The sequence below is a fragment of the Hydra vulgaris genome, chromosome 02 (genome assembly GCF_038396675.1).
Source record: "Hydra vulgaris chromosome 02, alternate assembly HydraT2T_AEP".
NCBI lineage: Eukaryota > Metazoa > Cnidaria > Hydrozoa > Anthoathecata > Hydridae > Hydra > Hydra vulgaris.
The window spans coordinates 21,512,172-21,531,728 of NC_088921.1; the positions used below are offsets into that span (position 1 = coordinate 21,512,172).

A 19,557-nucleotide genomic window follows, 5' to 3' on the forward strand; every position below is an offset into this window, starting at 1 on the left:
AGTTATTAGAGATTGGGCAGCTGAAATTCATAGCATATGGCTTTTAATGAACATTTTCACTATCTTTAAAAGTAGTTTTTTAAAGTTTATGTTCAAGGTAATGACGGAGCTGATATTGATATTATATGTTTTGTAAAAGAAATTTGTTTTTCGTTAAATGGCCAGTATATAGAAACTGCGTGTAAAAATTATAATCATTTAAAGTACTTAAAATTAGCAGATTATCATAGAGATAATGAATATTTAAAATTTGATATTTTAATAGGTGCCAATTACTATTGGTTAATAGTTGATAATAAGAGGGTTTGAAGGCCCAGTTGCAATAAAATCTAAGGTATGATACTAAGTCAGTGGTCCAATCACGGTTAAGAATAATAATAAAGTAGATTGTTTTGTTTTTTCTTCGCATGCTTTAAAAGTCAAAGCAGAATTATATAATGATAAAACGTTTTTAAAAGAAAAGCTTATAACTATTTGGCATAAAGCGAAGATAATATTAGTGACAATCTAGTTGTCGAACATTTTCGCAAAAGCATTAAAATTTGAAAATAATAACTACCCATTAAGGAGAATCATCCTTTGTTATGCAATAATTATAACTTATATTTAAAGATATTCAATATATCTTTATTCAATATTCAATATTCAATATTCAAATCATTAGAGAAAAAGTTTTTAAATGATGCAAAATTATTTGATTATATAAATCATATTTTAATGATATTTAAAAGAACAATTATTAAATGGAATTATTAAACGGTAGAGCAACTTTTACCTCATTGACCAGTTATAAGAGAAGATAAAGTTACAACTAAGATGCGCATGGTATTTGATGCAAGTGCGACAAACTCAGGTCCCTCTCTAAATGAATGTTTACATTCAGGTCCTTCTTTAACAACTCTACTATATGGAGTTTTGATACGTTTTCGTTTAAATAAGGTAGCATTTATTGCAGATCTTGAAAAAGCCTTTTTAAACATTTCAATATCTGAGAAACATCGCAATTTCGCACGATTTTTGTGGTATAAAAATGGTAATACTATAGATACAAAAAATTTAAGAGATCATAAATTAGTAACATATAGATTATGTCGAGTTTTATTGGAGTCACTTATTCTCCTTTTCTTCTTTCAGCAACTTTAGTTAGCCATGCGGAACGTTGTTTAAGTTCTAATCCAATATTTGTAAGTCGATTACTAAATTCTATTCACGTTGACGATTTAAGTTTTTGCTCTGATTCTGTAATTGAATGTTTTAATTTTTATAAAAAATGTCCCTCCCGGCTAGGTGAAGCTGGTTTTATTTTAAGAAAATTTGAATCTAATTCGGTCGAGTTAGGTAAGAAATAAACAAAGTCAAAATATTACTAAAGTGTTAGGTTTAACATGGAACAAGAAATTAGATTTATTTATTATTTCGTTTTTTGAATTTTTTAAGATTGCCGTGCCTTTTCCAACAAAAAGAGAAGTGCTTAGTTTTTCAGCAAGTTTTTTCGATCCCTTGGGACTAATAAACCCAGTAATTGTGCGTTTAAAAATTTTATTTCAACAAATTTGTATATCTAAAATAGGATGGGATTGTAAAATTAATAAAGACTTGTTAAAAGTATGGCAAGATATTTATAAGGTTTTAGGTTCTGTACAGTCGATTTGTGTACCTAGATGTTATTTTTTTTTTAAATAGAGTGCAAGTTGCACGCGCTATGAACTTTATGGTTTTAGTGATGCTAATTTAAAAGCCTTTCGGTGTTGTATATATTTAAGATGTATTTTTAATGAGAACGAGTAGTTTTCCTCTCTTGTTACTTCAAAATATAGTATAGCCTCGCTAAGTAAATGTATAATACCTCGATTAGAATTAAAAGGCTTGCAACACTTACTTCAAAAGTATGTAAGGAGCTTTCATCAACGGTTCTTATTTCTAAAATTAAATTTTTTTAAGATTCTCATATTTGCTTACATTGGATTAAAAATTCAAATAAAATTTATAAAACATTTATTCAAAACTGTCTTGAAAAAATTAGTGATTTATTTGACTTTTTCTTTTAAGATTACGTCGAAACAGGTCGTAGTCCTGCGGATATTATATCAAGAGGTGCTAGTAAACGTTTTATACATTTAGATTTAGTTCCTGATTCTTTAGCTTTCGTGTGTATTTGAGGGTTGCGAAGACTCATCAGCAAATTTGGCGCACCCTAAGAAATTAGTAGCAATAATGGATCATGTTTTAGAGCCGATGAAGCACAACAGTTTGCATCCTCAAGAGGCATTTTAAGGCATTTCAATGTTGCAGCCGCACCGTGGTGGGCAGGATTCTTTGAACGTATTGTACGTTCAGTAAAGAGAATTCTCAGAAAAATATTAAAAACTGTAAGATTATCTTACGAAGAAGTACTCACAATTCTTGCAGAAATTGGAGTCGTTACGAATAATCGTCCGCTAACGTTTTCGTATGAAGAATCGGTAGACGAACCTTTATCTCCTAATCATCTCGTGTTTGGCAAAAGAATAAACTCAGAAACATTATTAATAAAAAGCAGTTATGTAAATATGGGCATAAAAAAGCGCGCTGTATATAGAAAATTTATTTTAGAATATTTTCGGAATAGGTGGCGCAATTATTATTTAACAGAGCTCCGAGAAATTCATAAAAGTTACAATAAAAATGGAAGTTAAAATAATATAAATAAAGGCGATGTAGTGAAAATCAAAGATTCAAATTTGGTTCGAGTTTTATGGAAACTAGGCATTGTTGAAAAACTTTTACAGTCAACAGACGGACAAATGCGTGCAGCAAATGTACGATATTTCTCCCTGAAAAAATTAGTATTTGAATCGTCCAGTTAATAAATTGTGTTTAATGGAAGAAAATAAAATTAATTCTGTCGAAACTAAGTTTGTGAATGAAAATAACATTCGTGACTACTGTTCGTGGCGGGAGTGTTGCGCTTATCAAATTGTCTTAAACGTAAATCGTTTGGATTGACTGATTGTATAAAACTGTTAATGTCCCCATTGGTATAAAGAGCGTGTCTTTGGAAGCCTCGCTCTCTTGGAGTAACCTATCAAACAACAACGGACTCAAGCAACTCTACTACTATTAGCTGTGATCTACGATTTCTTTTTTGTGTTTATCGCATATTTGTATAATAATAATATTATAATATATTAATAAATTGAACTCGTTTTACAATACGACTCTTACGTAAAACAGCAAAATAGTATTATAGAGTATTTGCATAAAAAGAGTTCATTAAGCTATTAAAAAATATTTTGTGGAGAAAATCAAAAAACAAGTCTTAAAATGTAATCAAATACTATTTTATGGTAATACAAGATGACAAATAGGGTTTAAATAGTTATTTTTTCACTTAATTTTGAAAGTAAATGGATTTAAGATGGTTTCAAGAGTCAATACAAAAGAATTAAAGAGATCTGCTTTTTTGTTTGTTTTACCAACTGGTAGTCATTTGACCAGGTTTTGCACTTCTTTTTAGCATTTTGGATGTATTTTATACTTTAGGAAATGTTGATATTTTCACGCTATGCATTCATGACCTATCCACTTTATTTTTGAGGACCTTTTGTTTGAGAAAGCTAGGCTTTTTCTTAGAATCGTTGTTTTTTATTTAGGCATAGAGGAGTTGCCTACTCTCCCTCCTTTCCCTTTCCCCCGCCCCCATCCTTCCTCCCCCCCCCCCCCCCACACACACACACTTTGAAAGCCATGTCGACGGATTCAAACCACGCTTTTAGTAGCATTTCAATATTTTGGTCTATAAAAATAAAATGTTACAAGTACCAATAAAATATTTATAATAAATTAGGTTGGTATTACATAGTAGAACACTCATCTAACCATGATTTTAAAAATAGTGACCGAATATCAAAGTATTTGAGCAGCCGTGGCGCAGTGGTTAGAGTTCTGGCTCAGAACCCAGAGGCCTAGGTTCGACGCCAGCTCAAGCCCAACAAGCGACATTGGTAGAGAAATAGGCGTGAACTTCTTTCTAAATTCCCTCCCGCGGTGCTCTGTGATAAGATTATAAGGGCTTCTGGGAACACCTAAAATAACTACAAAAAAAAAATAAAAAAAATAATCGGTAACGCTTTGAGGTATAAGTATCAAAAAACTGACAAAATTTAAACTAAAACTGCCATAAATTCTAAACCAGTTAACCAATTACCCTGAAATTTTGTAGAGAGTTTGGTGTGGCTGTAGGCTACATTTGCACCAATTTTTATCAAATTATATAGAGTGGTTCATTTTGTGCGGCCGTGGCGCAGTGGTTAGAGCGCTTTCTTTCAAAGCAGGAGATCCAGGTTCGGAACGAGCTCTGGACAAATTTTTGCGTCACGGTAAGGAAGGAGGCGTGAACTTCCTGGTTAAATGCACTTCCACGGTGCTCTGTGATAAGACCATTAGGACTTCTTGGGGCACCTAAAAAAAAAAAAAAAAATACTCTACGTGCTTTTATTGGCGCACTATGAAGTTAAAATTTTACTTAATTTGAACATTCAAATTAAATTTTTTCCAGCGGGCAAAATTAAAAGATTTCAAAATTTGCATCACAAGGTACTTTGATGTGTACGGTATCTTTCCGTATGAGTGGCGTGGATGGGTCAGCTAGGAAGGTATTTTCAGGATCCGTGCTAACCGTATAGGGGAGAGTGGGGTAATGGCGAGTAACCAAGCAGGAATGCGATTTAAAGACACCATTTATACAAAATTGATCATATTTATTGCTTATCAATTAGTTTAACTATTCAGTCACAAACCTTTAATAGCAATTTTTAAAATATTTTATTATAAATAAAAATCTTATTATAAAATAAAACCATTGGTGTTTGGAAATACCCTACCTACGTGGTGTAATTCCAAACACATCGGGGGGCAATCACTGTTGTGTAATAACAAATAAAATGCTAATTGTATTAACTAAGTCTAAAAATTATATTATTGAACAACAACAAAAAAAAGAGTGGTATTATTTCCATAGAAGCTACAACAGAGTGTTACTCAAGAAAAAAGTTGCATGAAAAAGTTCAGTGTCAGAAAAGTTAAAATCAAGCTATAGTAAACAACATCCACAGCTCATTACACTACTGCACGTCTGGAACTGAGCATAGGATCCCTTTTCAGCAGGTAAAAAGAAATTGTCAAATTTAATTTTTTACAATGCTGCTTTGACCATGTTTGGAGTTACCCCGCGTTTGCCATTACCCCACTCTCCCCTATAGTATAAGTAGTACAGTATAATGGTTTATAAACATATTATAATAGTTATAAAAAGTATAAAAAGAATAATTAGGAATAATTAAAAATAATTAATTCTTCTTTAACTGTATCTTATTTATAAATTTAATTACATTTATAATAATATCTTGTTTATAAATATTAAGACCTACATAGTTCTTATTACTTATAAAGTTAAAAATTTACAACGTAATTTTATTTTATATTAGTCTCAAAACTTAAATAAAATGAAATTACGTTTATCAAAGAAATTATCAAACGAGATCTAAAAGTTCATTATAGGTTTATTTAGACTAAATCTAAATGCTATGTATACGTTAGTTAGACCAGATTTGAACTGAAATAAGTCAAAATCTAAAAGCTTTATATACGTTTAACAATTCTGTAATAAACGTTGAAAATACGTTTGAATATTTAAGTTTTATAGACATTTTTTCTAAACGTTAATCTGGATTTAATTCTAAACAGATATTCGACCAAATCTAAACGTTTTGTCGAAACGTTGTTTTGACGCTTACTAGACGTTTTTGTTTTTACTGAGATACATTCGTTTATCAAAATTGGAATTACACTGAATAACTTGACATATAGAGGATTTTCTGAGTGAAAGTTTTCTATTCAGAAAATTTTTACTATAAAATTTGCACTGCAAAAAGCTTTATCATTTCATTTTTTTTTTTAATTATTGAAACATAAACAAGTATAGTGCCCAATCGTTTTTTCTCTAAATCCCCACTATATGAAATCGCTTTATATAAATTAGTACTTTATATATAGTTTTACAAAATATAAGTATAGTATAAGTAGTATAGTATAGAAGTTTATAAACATATTATAATAGTTGGAAAAAATATAAAAATAAGACCAGATCTTTCATAACAATATCTTATTTATAAATTTCATCACTTTGATAACAATATTTTAATTATATATTTCAAGGCCTATATAGCTTTTATTACTTATTTAAACTTAAAAAGTTAAACGTAATTTTATTTTATATTAGTTTTAAAACTTAAATAAATTGAAATTACGTTTATCAAAGAAACTATCAGATGAGATCTAAAAGTTTAATATATGTTTACTTAGACCAAGTTCTTTCTTTAAGATCATAAAAACGCAATTTACAGCTTTTTTTCATTGACTTTTTTAAAATGTGGCAAGTTTATATTAACGTTTGAAATTTTATTTGTATTTAATATTATTTGATTTATTCTACTATATAAACGGTTGATTCGGTATAATTTGGATGCAGTATGTTTTAAGTTAACTAAACCACAGTAAGTAAAAATTGGCAAGATTATTGAGACATAAATTAATTTACCAGCGTTTATTGTTAGGAGGTGTCATGCTTTATTTAGTAAGCTAATACGCCGACTGATCTTATTAAATTTAAGATTAAAATCGTCGTTAAGTGAAATGGTTGGATCTAGATGGATTCCTAAATATTTGTATGTCTTGATATTGTTTATTTGAACTTCATTAATATGTTGATTTAAGCACCCGCATTTAGATAATTTTCTTGCGGTTCCAAAAAGTATTGCTTCAGTTTTACGTTTTAAAGGTTTAACAATAAATCGTTTATTTTAAACCATTTTGATATCCCGCTAAAGTCTTTAAGTAGTTTTTCCTCTATTAATTGAATTTCATTATCAGCTACGAAAACAACCGTCTCATCAGCATACTTAATAATCGAGTTATGTTTTGAAACGTCTGATACATCATTAAATTCAATCAAAAATAACAAAAGTCCAAGAATTGAACCATGCGGAGCTCCTCTTGTGATTTCATGAGACTCAGACACTTTCCTATCATACGCGACATACTGGGTTCTGTTAAATAGATAATCCGTTATTAGTTGTAATGCAAAGCCATTTATTAAATAAGCTGGTAATTTAGATAACAGACTCGAATGGCTTACTGTGTCGAAAGCCTTAGTTAAGTCAATAAATACGGATCCGACAAGATGGTTTTTATCGACTTTATCAGTAAAAATTGTAAAAGCTGATTCTGTAGAGTGCTACAAATTAGTGATTATCTTGCAGAAAATAATTTACTATGCAATCACCAATTTGGTGATTGCATAGTAAATTATTTTCTGCAAGATAATCACTAATTTGTCAATGAATTGTTTTCTCAAAAACCCAAGATATTATAGGAAGGACAGAGATTGGTCTGTAATTTATTGCCAGATTTAAGAATGGGTATAACCTTTGCTATTTTCCATTCATTAGGTATTAATCTCGTTTTTATAACAAGATTAAAAATATGTGATAGAGGAACTTTTATCTCATCTTTGCTATCTTTAAGTAAGGAACGATGCAAATTGTCGTAACCGGCTGATTTATTTGCTTTTTAGCGCAGCTATAATGGTATCAACGTCCGTCGCACTAATTTGACGGAGTAAAAATTGTTTTTCGGTAAGTCGGTTGAACAGAGATTTATATTTCCATACATGGTTTATTATTACGTTATAAGTTTTAAGAAGTAAGTTGGTAATAGAAGAGAAATATTTTCCAAATGCACTTACTATAACAGATTTATTTGACGTGTACTCTCTATCAATTTCAAAGCTGTTTAAAATAATTTCATCTTTATTTTTACTTGGATAGACCAAGTAAAAATAAAGATAAATAAAACTTAAGTAATTTCCAGAATATTTCAGGATTACCTGAGTGTTCATTTAATAATGCTATATGAAACATTCATTTTGATTTTAGAATCAATTTAGTTACCTTGTTTCTTCGGTATTTGAATGCATTATGATTTTGAATGGATTTATTTTTGCGATATTTTCTAAGTAGGCAGTTTCGAAAATCAATTTTAGTTTTAACATTGGGCGTGAACCAAGGTGAAATTTTAGAGGAAATTCTTCAAGAAATTCCAATTTTCTTGCTGTAAATCATTTTTTAAGCAAAAAGAGTCGTATTTACGATAGTTGCGTGAAATTAAAGTTTTAATAGGGCGTTTTATGTGATGTAATTTTCTAATAAGTCCAATCATCTCATGATCAATTAGATCTAAAGTGAAAACGTTTTTTGAGAAAATGTTTACTGGAACGATTGACAAAGAAAGATCAATTAGTGTTGACGAAGCTTCATTATTCTAGCTGCTTTATTAACAGTTTGAATAATGACTTTTAAAGACTTCCTTTAAATCAATATTATCTTTTTTATCCAAATAATTACAGTTAAAATCTCCTAAATTATTTGCTTCTTTTTGTTCCAGGTTAATTACTTAAAATGTACTAGTTTTTTGTTAAAATCACTTGGAAGGTATTTTGAGCCAGACGGGGGACAACAAAAAACACCAATAACAATGCTTTTAAATTTTGGTATAGTTATTTCAAACCAAAGTGCTTTTAAAAATTCGGTTTCAAGATTGGATCTTTGAAAAAAAGTAATGTCATTTTTTATATACGCACCAATTTTACCAAAATAATTTTTTACTCGCTTTTTACTGTTTGTAACATATTAGTTTTGTTTTTAAAAACGATACAGTTTTCTTTTACAGCTATTATAGGTTTATATGCCTAATACTTATTAGATTTAATTTGTATTAAAAACAACATTGGTTAGCTTTATTAAAATTTATTAGCTTTATTAAAATAAGCTAATACTTTTTTGAATGGAAACTTGAGCAAAAAAACTGTTGCTTAAGTTTGTACAAAGTTTTTACGTCAATAAACTATACTTTACTTGTCAAATGATAACCCATTACCCAGTAGGCACGCAACGTCTTATTAACGTTTCAATCACGTGTATTTTAGGTGACTTCGTCCAGGTTACTATTTTACGTGAAAGTTACGTGAAGTTACATGCCAATATATCGCGTCTTTCGGAACTTTTTTTATTCTTAATAAAAACCTGGCATAACAAATGTGAAATAATATTTTTTATTATATTAATTTATTTTTTTATGGTATAGTTTTTGTATTCAATATAGTAGTTATATTTATTTACTATTATGATAATATAATTAATTTTTATTGTAGTATTATCATATTAAAAAAAAAAAAATTGGTCTATATAATATCTTAAAACGCAATGCGTTTAAAACAGAACTAAAAAGTACAATATATTTTAAGTTGTAATATTAAATTAAGTTAAATAAATTAGTACCAAGCGTCCCTATTTGCCACACAAATAAAATTAAACTCAAATACCAGGTATGCTTTTTTTCTACTTTATGATATAATATTTTAGACTGGCGAATTTTTCCATTTTGCTTACTTAATTTAGTACAAAATAAGTTATGACAAATTTAATATCAAATTAAAACATAATTTGTCCATGTAGCTTATTTATTTATTAAATAAACTACATGGACAAATTATAAGTTCTAGCAGAACATATTCTTTATTCTTGAGCAATAATAATGTCCCTAGAACTTCTGCAAATATTATTGCTCAAGAGTCGTTTAGATAAAAACCAAAAATAAGTTTTCTTTCTTTATTTGGTTTTTATCAACAAGGTTAAAGAATTTATCCAAGATAATATCAATGAATAAATGTGTTATGTTATTTATTATTGATATATGTATATATTATTGTTAAATACTTTATCTTTTTGTAATATATGACATCTTGATCTGGTGCTGTACTTGTTTAAAAAGGTTAATACTTATTTATTTCATTTTTTTATATTATTTAAAAAATTATATGGTTAATATATATATTTGAATTATATGAAATTATTATTATATATATATATTATATGACTTTTATTACTATTGTTATTATGTACAATATAAAACAGGTTATTTACGCGGATTTGTTCGATGTTTTCCCCACAAAAAGATGATTATGATGCTATTGCATTTGAAACTGCATTATACTTATCTTTCAATGTTGACGACCTTCCAATATGTAAAGCAAGTTTCTCTCAAGTATAGCATTCCTTTTTTAAAAATTGTTTCATGATTTAGATCAAAGAAATAGCAACACAAGAAAATCTTGTTGCCAAAACAGTTGATGACTCACCATGTAAGATTTGTGTTAAAAATTTATGATTTAAGATGATTATTTAATAATGATATTATTATTTAAGTTTTTATATGTTTCTTTTTAGCTAAATTTGGTGTCGCGAGCTATTATTGGAGAAAATATTGACTTATTCAGATTTATTAGATAAAGTTTGATGCGTGCTCTTACCTAGTTTCCTCCTTCACGTTTTAATCATGTATATTTTAGGTGACCTTGTCCAGGTGACAGTTTTACTTGATTGAAACGTGAAGGTTGCGTTGCCAAAATATTGTGTATTTTGGAACTTTTTTTATTCACAATAAAAACCTGTGATTAGAAACTTGGAAAGATATTCTTTATTTATTTACTATTTTTTTATAATTTAGTTTCAGAGATTATCTTATTTGGGATATTCCCGAAATACCGCATATATATTTTTTTTTAATTTATCTTTTTCCAAATATCTGAAAAGTTTTCCATACATGCAAGTTAAAGTATGTATTATTGTCATCTATTTGTTTTTATGTTGTTTTAGTCATCATTTATACAAAAATTAAAAAAAAATTTAAAAAATTGAGAAATAACTTGACTGAATGCAAAATTGAGGGAAATATGAGGGGAGAATTATTCCTAATTTTTTCAGGATATTTTCCGAAAACAATTTTCCGGATTTTTTAGATATAATGATCATATGAAATATGTAGTTTATATATTTATTATTGTAATTACTTTTTATTTTACTTTTATAATAATATAACTATTTTGCATTGTAGTTTTATAATAATTAATAAAAAATGTATTAGGGTATAAGATATCTTATAACGTAGCAGTGCATTTTTGACAAAAATAAAATTTCACATTTATAATACTTTATCTAAATATATTATATTATCTTATATCTAAGTTTTATCAACTTAAGTTTATTAAATATATTACAAAGTTCAAAATCGTGTAAAGTTATCGCAGATAATTCTAATATTGCAACACGCAAAAGATCAAACCCTAGTACAAGGTATACTTTTTTTTCTACCCTATTGTATATTATTTTAGACTGTCAAATTTGATGATGAAATTAATTTAATAATAAATAAGTTATTATAACTTGTTTAATATTAAATTTATTAAGCTAAATGACAAATCATATGTTCTGCATAAAATATTATTGACTTGGAAGACCCAATGGTATTGTTATATTATTCCCTAGGAATATCATTCTGTAGTAAGACCCAATAACCTTTTAACTTTTAAAGTTTGAGAAAATTCACTTTTCCCTCTCTTCGTCTTCTTTTGTGATCGCACCCTGTAGCAAGAATTTAATTTAGTTCATATCTTGTTGGAGAATGCAACTTGATTCTGAGTTGAATTTTCAGCACTCGGTATTTATTGGTGACCTAATTTGATAATACTTTATTATACATCCTTTTAGTTTTATACTTTTTTTATATAATATATAATTAGGGGAAGATGAGGCTCCTTAGCCGTGGTGAATGTTTCCTCAGCAAAAGGAGCCTCAAGGTGAAAATCTCACCATGAGTAAGGAAAATCATGATATAAAATCCCCACTATAACGTTGTGTGGTTATGTGGTAACTATTACATTTTTAAAAATTATTTTAATTTTTCTGTGTGCATTCTAAAATGACATTTAATGTTGTTCAAAACTTTGTAGATTACTCGTTTAAAGCAACTTCGCTTTCACCTTTGCACCTAGTGAGTTAATGTATGAACAAGGTAATGCAGAAACAGATGCAAATATAAGAAGATGGAAAACAAAGAAAACAAATTATTTAATCAGATGTTATCACATAAGGTGAGTACAGGTCTTTTTCTAATCACGAGCATCATTTATTAACTATATATATATATATATATATATATATATATATATATATATATATATATATATATATATATATATATATATATATATATATATATATATATATATATATAGATAGATATAGATATATCTATAGATAGATATTAGATATAGATATATATAGATAAATAATATTTTTTCAACTTGTATTTTTTTTATTTTGTGCTTCCTATTTTTAATTTTCTGTCGATTTTTTTGTTATATCTTTTTTTATTAAATCTTTATTTATTTTATAGCAATTAGAGTATAAAATTAGAAGGCAAATGACTTTTTTTATTTTTTTACATTGTATGTAGTATTGTTTTCTTAAAATTATTTAATGATTTAGATAAAAGAAAACAAATAACAATACTAGAAAATTTGTTGCCAAAATAGTTGGCAACTCACCAAGTAAGATTTGTTTTAAAAGTTTGTGATTTAAGATAACTTTTAAACAATCATATTATTTTTAGATTTTATTCGTTTCTTTTCAGCTAAATCTGATTCATTAGATAAAGTTTGATGCGTGCTCTTATTGGAGAAAATATCGAGTGATTCGTTAGATTATGTTTGAAGCGTGCTTTTATGGAGAATATATCGACTGATTCGTTAGATTATTTTTGAAGTGTGCTCTTTGTGGATTGAAACGTGCTCTTCGTAAGTTACAGCTCTATGACTTTGTACTTAGTACTTATTGGATATAAGGAGGATATTTTAACAAAAGTGCAGCTTTTATTACAAGTTCAAAATGTTTATGTCAAGAACTAATATACTGACTAATAAAACCATGTAATTTAATACGTATTAAATATTTCCTCGAAGATGAGTCTTTTTTCTTTACACGAATCCAAACACTTCGTTTTTATAAAGTATAATTATTGCTTAAATATTACGTGTCAAAATTAACGTAAAAAGCGCGTCTTTTGGACAGTTCATTGGGACCAAAAAGTCACCTGAATATCACGTGCCAAAAGTAACGTGAAAAACACGTCTATAAATCACGTGACTTGGTCATTTCATGGGGACCAATAAGTCACCTAATTGTCACGTGCCAAAATAATGTGAAATTCACGTTTTTGTCACGTCGCTGTGCCTACTGGGTAGCAGAAAATAAAAGTTTACATTAAGAGTAAGTTAAAGATTACTAAAAAAATTAATAAACCCATAAACATATATTTTGGTCACTGTTTTCTCTGGCTTATGCATTATCAAAAAGCTTTCTAGTTTACCGTCTACCACTTGTTTATCATGCACCTGTTCTTGTGCAACATCATCTTCTACATTCCAATCCTGATTGTCTGATTTCGTACTTGATTTGTAACCACAAAAAAAAAGGGTTGAATTGTTAGTTTTTTAAATGTACATTCATAAATCAATATTAGATTTACACAAAGCAACTTTGCATAAACAAGATTATTTGAATGGAAGTTTTCTGAAATTTTCTGTACCATCCAAGCTTATTTTTGACATTAAAAAATTAGTAACGTTGTGACGTAACATATGCAGTGGTTTTAATTAGCTCTGTTCCGCCAATTTTCTTTAGCAAATGTAACTAAATTAAGTTAAAATGCATTTAAAATAAAAAAATAATTATTTAGTTGTTAAACCACTTAATTATAGCAAAGATGTGAATCAATTGTTACACAATCATACTAACGTTTACAAAATGAAAATAAACTGTTTATAAAACTTACGAAAAAAGTTCTTTCAATAGGACTTTCATAACGAGAGATTAACAACTCATATATTTTAACTGTGTCAATGTGGCCATCAATAATTTTAAAGCATCGGAGCTCATTGATGTTGTCATTTATGAAGGTAGATTGTCATTAAAAAAGTTTTTTTCACTTACATGAAATAAAATTAGGCACCTGAAACTCGTTTATTATAAATTTATTAGTCGCTTTTCTTTCAGTTGTTGTAAGGAATCATGAAAACGTATATAAATCTAATTTAATTATTTAGCCAATGAAAAATAATTTTTCAGCAGTAGATTTTTTTAATCATGTTAAATTTCGTTTTAACTATGGATATTTAAACTGCATGACTTAAGGTGTTATGTGAGTTTTCTGACCAATGGCTATATTACCATATTAGTGTATAATATACGTTTATCAAACGTCGATAAAACGTTTAGAATAAAGACTTACAATAGTCAATATTACAAACGTTTGATCGACGTTTAATAAACGCATATATTAAAAGATTTAAAGCGCAGATTTTAAATCTATAAATGCTTACCTTTAATTAAGGTCCATTTAAGGTTTACAATACTGACTAATGTAAGTCTGTTTTCTAAACGTTAAATCGACGTTTAGTAAACGTATACATAAAAATATAGAAATATACGTTTTAAGTCAAACGTCGAGTTTTAGTTAATAATACGTCGCTAATCGTTTTATTCATTATTCGCCTAAATATCGACTAAATATTGACTAACTCTGAACCAATTTGTCTTTACTGGGCCTGATTGCTAATAATAAAAATATACCTTGAAATATATCTGCATAACAATCAAATTTTTAAAAATTCTTTTAGCTTCTAATGCATAATAAATAATAAAAATCTGTTGAAAAATTTGCAAATTATGTGAGTTGAATTGCAGATCTTTTAGGCACTGTGTTTTGATGTTAAGTGATGCAATATGTAATGAAGCAATTTCTTACTAAATAAAATCTATAAAAAAAAGGACTGTTGGTTGCTTACTCTTGATAATGTAAGGTTTTAATAAGTTAAGTTGTTTATTTCAAGAAGCACATAAAAAATGAAAAAGTTATTTAGAATTGTTAACAGCATGCTTAATTTAGAGCTGAGATTTCATAAAAACAGACTTCAAAACAGCAAAAAGGTGATGAAAAAGACGAAAGTTAGGAAGAAGACTGTTAAGACTAACTATTGTTGAAATAAGAAACTTTTTAACAATTTACTATCTAACCGACTTGGTGATTTACACTGTATAATTGTAAAAAATTTGTTAGCAGAAAATTGTGTCATGAATGGTACAATACTGACATATGCAAAACAATTATGCATGATGGCAGAGTAGAAAAAGTCATAATTTACACTATTTGTTACTTTCATAATTTTTATATAATTACATATGCATTTTATAACAAGAATGTTTATTTTAATTTTGTTTATTTTAATTTAAACTTCATTACAGTTGAATAGCTCAACATAAACAATATTATTAGAATTAAAAATCTTTTTGTTCTTTAGAGATCTTCATTGACTGGCTTCTCTCTCTGACTAAGTACTATATGCACATGATATAACAAAGTGAATATGTTTAAAGTTGACTTTATTGTATATTTTAGATACTACAATATTGAAGCCTTTATTTACTAGTCTGCTTTTTGCTTTGTTTAACTAAAGCTTTGAATTTTTGTTATGTTTCATTGCGCGCAAAATACTAAATAAAACAACACGGTAAACAGAAATATCAACCTACTTTAGATTTATGTTAACGCCTACAAACCAGTTTATATATTTTCTTACTTTAGCTGATGTTATTACTCCAATCCTTTACAAAATAATTACAATAAGTACTTTTAATATGATTTGATAAGATTAAATGGTCTTTAATACTACTTTTATAAATATAAATATGTTAATATACTTGTAGTTTTAGCAATTTCTTTTTTTTTTTAATTTTAATTGCCTTTTGAAGTCTTTAGAGGGGTTATTACAGAACACCGCAAAATAGAATTTGAAAGGGAGTTTACGCCTCCTTCCTTACCGATGTTATATTAGTTGTCAGAGGTGGCGTTGAACCATGGATAATTACCCAGTAAACACAGATTGGTCCAGAGTTTGTCAATATTTAGTCGAAATTGGTCGAAGAGCAGTTAAAACGTTTAGCGACCTATTTTTGACTAAGTTTTTTACGCTTGATTCGAAATATATATTTCAAACATTTTTATAAATACGTTTACTAAACATCTCTCTAACGTTTAGAATATAGACTTACATTAGTCAATATTGTCAACCTTTAATCGACCTTATTTATCCGTAAATATTTATAGATTTAACCCTTTCGCGACTGACTTAAAAACAGCTATATGACTGCGCGTAAAATAACGATTATGGATCACGATCAATTAAAAGAGTAAAAAATAAAAATTACTAATCAGAATTTTACAAATAAGACCTTGTTTTTTTTTGTCGAAGAATTGGCTTTCAGAAAATTAAAAAACTAAAAAAAAATTTTTATTATCTTAGTAACGTGATCAAAATATAGCATAATCAAACTAACAAAAATATATAGTTTCTTCATGTAATCTTTAACAAATAAAGAAGAAATACATAAACATATCGTTTTTGATATTAAATAAATGAGACATTTATTGTGGTGATCAAACAAAAAATATCTTCACCACTATCATTGAAAAAAATATCAAGGATCTCATTTATGACAGTATACTTTTTATCTGTTTTTGTCATTTTTTTAAATTGATTTTTGAGCGATCTATAAATGCAATTAAGAAACGGTTCGAAGCATTAACTTAAGAAATTATTTACATTTTAAAAATAAGTTAAAAGTTTTCCCTAATTGCTATAGATAATTTAAAATATTCAAAACTGTTTATGTACCGCCACGCGGGTCACTCGTCATTTAGAAACAAATTTTATGAACCGCCATACGGGTCACTCGTCACGAAAGGGTTAAATTTATGTTTTAAATCTTTTAATATAAATGTTTATTAAACGTATACCAAACTTTTATATTGGCTATATACTAATAACGTTTATAATGACGATATTCAATAATATAAGTCGTTAATCTAAACCTTTGTTCGACGTTTAATAAATTTTTATTATATTATAATATAGTAATAAAGCCATTGATCAGAAGACATGCATAACTAGTGAACGGAAACTTTCGGCTTCGGCCGAAACCAAAATCGAAATTTCTGCTTCAATAATTTTTCACTTTTCCTGTCTCGAAATTTTGGTTCAAACCGCAACCAAAATGAAACGAAATTTTTATATGATTTTTTTAAATTTTAAATAACTTTTTTTAATTTAGAGTAAGATCATGACAATTTCCTAATTGTAACTGTTTGTTAGTTAATCAATTTTTAATTATAACAATTGTAGAAATTTTAATTGAAATCACGTTACATAATAGTTTTAAGTTACTATTTCATTCTTAAAATAAATTAACACTTAAGTGAAGCAACCCTTATCAGTAATTTCATCAAATTAAGTGAAGCAACCCAAATCAGTAATTTCATCAGAAATTTCATCAAATATTGTTTTCTAGATTAGAAAACAACATTAAAAGCAAAGTTTGGTTTGGTAAAAGTAGCAAAGAGATTCCCTACACCTCCACCAAATCTACCGAAATTAAAAGGTTGTTTTCAACTGCTGGAGACATTCTTTCAAATAAAAGAAACAGACTTTTGCCAGAAAACATGAAAAAAAAACGTATTTTGCAGAGAAAATATTTCAATTATTAACTTTAATTACTGAAATGTCCTGACATATTATAGTTTTTATCAAATTATGTAACATGATGATTGCTTAGATATATGTAAAATAATGTTTTTGGCATTAAATCGGTGATCATAAAAGGTTCAGGGATTTTTAACATTCATTTTCAAATTTCTGCCAAAATTTCGGTTTCGGTTTTGCCCGAAACTATGGTTTCGGCTACGGCTTCACTGAACCGAAAATTCGTATATTAAACTTTTAGATCTTGTCTAAATGTTTCATTAATTTAGTTAACGTAATTTCAAATTACCTAAGTATTAAAATTAATATAAATTAAAACTACGTAATAACTTTTTAAATTTATATGAGTAATAAGAGCTATATAGGTCTTGATATATAATAAGATATAGTTATAAAAGTAAAGAAATTTATAAATAACATATAGTTATAAAAAACCTGGCCTTATTTTTTAAAGTTTTTGTAGCTATTAAAATATGTTTATAAACTTTTATACAAAACTATTTATACTATACTTTGATTTTATAAAACTATATATAAAGTAATAAACTTATATAAAACGTTTTCATATAATGGGAATTTAGAGAAAAAATGTTTGTGCACTATGCTTGTTTATGTTTCGATAATTAAAAAAATAAATGATCAAGCTTTTTGCAGTGGAAATTTTATAACAACTTTTATCAAATATTTTTAAAATTTAATCTTATTAGCAGTTAATTTTAATCTTATAAGCAAGTTAAAGTTTACATTAAGATTAAAGAGAGGAGGTTGGAGCTGGCTCTACAGCCTGCTTCACCTAGAAATATTTCAGCTCGAGCTCCGATTCAGCTTCATGTAAAACACCAGTCCCAGACAGCTCCAACAGCAGCTTCGGAGCAGCTCCAAAGCCTTGTATTATGTAGTTTTGATATTTAGCATAAAATTTGAAGACATAGACTACATAGATGAACACAGAGAAACATAAAACAACATAAAAATATAAAAAACTGATACCATTTTTATTCTTTTTTCTACTATTGAGTTTGATAATAGATATAGTTTTTGTACATTTTCTCAGTTTTTGTACATTTTCTGAGATTCTTTTTTTTTTTTAATTTTTATGCTTGAGTAATCTCATGTTCTGAGATGAGTAATAAATTTTACACACTTTTATCATGTCATTTCCATTTCTGAGATTACTGAGCCTTTAAAAATCTTTACATAAAAAAAATCAGTGCTGTCAAACAAAAAGGTGCTTATTTTGCGGTTAGCCTTATAACAATAAACTTTTCGCTCAATACTTCAATTATTTTTTAAGAACCTGGATGTCTTTGTAAAAACTATTTAACTTGTTTTTAACGCTTTAAACTATGCATTCAGTATTTCCTATTTTAATGATTTTTTCTATCTTTTTTGGCGGTTTAAGATTATATTTTACTCACTGAAAAAAACGTGTAGATGGGTAAGCAGTTTTTAAATGATACTATAAGCTTTAAAATTATATCGATATTTATAAACTAAACGTATATAAAATACTATAAGCGTATATTAAATGATACTATAGGCTTTAAAATTATATCGATATTTATAAACTAAACGTATATAAAAATTTATCATTTGTTTATATGTGGAAGTATGATTTATCTCCTTTAATTTTTAAAGATCTTTTTATTTTGAAACCTTTAAGCAAGTTTAACATGAGTAATAGTAAATATTTAAATGAACCACTCTGTCGAACAAAATTCAATCAATTCTGTATCACTTATCGTGCAGCTCATCTCTGGAACAAAATTATTTTGCCTAACTTCGGCTTACCCCTAACTTATTCTGTTTTTAAAATTAAATTAAAAAATCTTATTCTCTCTATTGAAAATATCTTACAATATTTTTAATTTGTCCTATGATATATAATAATTTTGAAATGTATGTTCAATCTTTGTTTTATACATTTTATATATTTTGTTGCCAATTTGTTTCTATTTATCTCAGTGCTATTTTATTACTTTTATTTTAATTTTTTACGTCCTCTTATTGTAAAAAGGCGTTTTTAT

At 27.5% G+C, this 19,557-nt stretch overlaps 2 long non-coding RNA genes across 2 annotated transcripts; both read left to right on the forward strand.

The window, feature by feature from the left end:
- Positions 1-4,979: 4,979 nt before the first annotated feature.
- Positions 4,980-10,637, forward strand: LOC136076442 (uncharacterized). The gene is made up of 3 exons (XR_010636273.1): positions 4,980-5,145; positions 10,180-10,237; positions 10,323-10,637. It is a non-coding gene; the product is annotated as an uncharacterized LOC136076442 (long non-coding RNA).
- A 784-nt stretch (positions 10,638-11,421) lies between these two features.
- On the forward strand, positions 11,422-12,884 carry LOC136076443 (uncharacterized). Its single transcript, XR_010636274.1, has 3 exons — positions 11,422-12,025; positions 12,423-12,484; positions 12,568-12,884. It is a non-coding gene; the product is annotated as an uncharacterized LOC136076443 (long non-coding RNA).
- Positions 12,885-19,557: the final 6,673 nt, after the last annotated feature.